Consider the following 2,041-nt stretch of genomic DNA (forward strand, 5'->3'; position numbering starts at 1 on the left):
TTTCATCTTATGAACTGTCATTCCTCTTGTAGGGTCACTAACATAATACTTTTGAGTATCCTTCCATTCTCTATCGAAGGTTATAAAAACACGAGACATCGTGCAAAAAAATATAAAACTAAGTAAGGTATGTGATACACTATAAAAGAAACCCAAATAATTTTGATCCGAGATTTCCATGTTTGTCCCGATCCAAGATTGGCAATTTTGGTCAGAAATTGCCATTCTTGTCCCTTTCCAGGATAGGCGATATCAAAGTATTCAATCCCGGTCCAAGAATCGCATGAATCCTGGATCGGGATTAAAGAATCATAAATCTCGATTGAAGATTCATATGAATCCTGGACCAGGTATGCATTCCTATCTAGGATTCAATCTATCTATCTAAGTTTCTTTCAAATGCGCTCATCGATCCTGCTCGTGATGAAGTTGCATTCAATAAGTATATCATTATGGTGAGAATTCTTCACGACCAGTCAAGATGGGACCTGAGAGAGGAGATAGTGATAGCACATTACATGAGCTACATTTCATGAGATTTTATATTAGAATTATTTGTTAGTTTTCGGTTATTTATATTAGATTTATGCACATAAGATATATTTTACAGGAATGAATAATCGAGAGGAAATGAGACATAAATGGATCAAATTGAGATGGAAAATCGTAGCTTGAGCGAATAAACAAGACATTACAACACTTATTGGAGCCCAAATATACTTGAGAGAACAACGTCATGACACTTAGAAATGCACCACGATACCTACAATACAAAATAGTCGAAAACTAGAAATTTGGCTTGAGTGGCCAGTGTCTAGGCACCGACCACAGTACCGACGCACGACACTATGGCACCGCGGCACTCCAAAGTTTGGTGTCCACCGATTTTTTTTGTCCAGCGCCATGGTGCTATCGCACCTGTTTCTTTATAAATTTAGATCTTACAGCCATCTTTTGAAAACCTTTGAACCACTCTTAGGAGAGAGATATGAGATAACTCGAAAATGGATGGAAAATCAGCATCAAGTAGCTTAGAGAAGAGAAGAGATTTTCAAGACTCAGGATCATGGAGATTGAGTCGTGCACGATCAATAAATACAACAGATTTAGTTTATTTTTTTTCCCTTGATTTTTGTAGTTGGTCATGGAACCTTCTTTTAGACTGTATTGTTTTACATTGAATATGTATAGCTAAATTTCTTTGTCTTAGATTGATGTAGCACAAGGTTCGAAATGTCGATGTCGATAGAAATGTCGAGGTTCTGATTTTAGGGATATATCGATGGATATGTCGATGTCGATGGGTATTTGGAGAAAAATCACGGAAATTGTGAAAATTAATAAAAATTGTTTTAATTAGTAAATAAAATTTTAATTGTAGCTTAATTAAGCTATAATTGACTACTTCTAACCATTATATGTCAAAGTATGGGTATGAAAATGTATGTCAATAGAAATGTCGGGGTAAGATAATGAAGATTGATGGAAATAATTTGAATTAGTAAATTGAAGTTCAATATTGTTTAATTATATTTTATTGAGAATTGATAATTTATAACCAAATCTAGTGTTTAGTTACATAATTGAATAAGATCTGATATATTGATATATGTACCACTACAAACACATGTACAATTTACAAACACATGTACAATTATTAAAAATAGAAAGATAGATTTAAAAATTTTGTAATTAAATTTGAAAAAGAATTAAAAAAAATTCAACTGCAATAAAAATAGTTCAATATTTAAAATTGAAATAAATAAATAAATTTAAATAATAATAATAATATATTATTATTATTATTAGAATAAGAAAAATGAAAAAAATAAAGAAATAAAAGGGGAAAAAAAACAACAGAGGCGCATCCCATCCCAATCCCAACAACCCCACATCGAAAGGGATTGAGGGGATTGAGGGGAGGGAGGGGAACACGTCCTATGAAAGGCGCTCCCCTCCCCCTTCCTACTTTGCTCATCCATCGGCACTTGTGTTGGGCCTGTTATTTGGGCCAGGCCATCAAATATAATTTTTTTAAACG

Source organism: Momordica charantia (assembly GCF_013281855.1).
Source record: "Momordica charantia cultivar OHB3-1 chromosome 6 unlocalized genomic scaffold, Mcharantia_2.0 BLBB01000006.1, whole genome shotgun sequence".
In the NCBI taxonomy this organism is placed as follows: domain Eukaryota; kingdom Viridiplantae; phylum Streptophyta; class Magnoliopsida; order Cucurbitales; family Cucurbitaceae; genus Momordica; species Momordica charantia.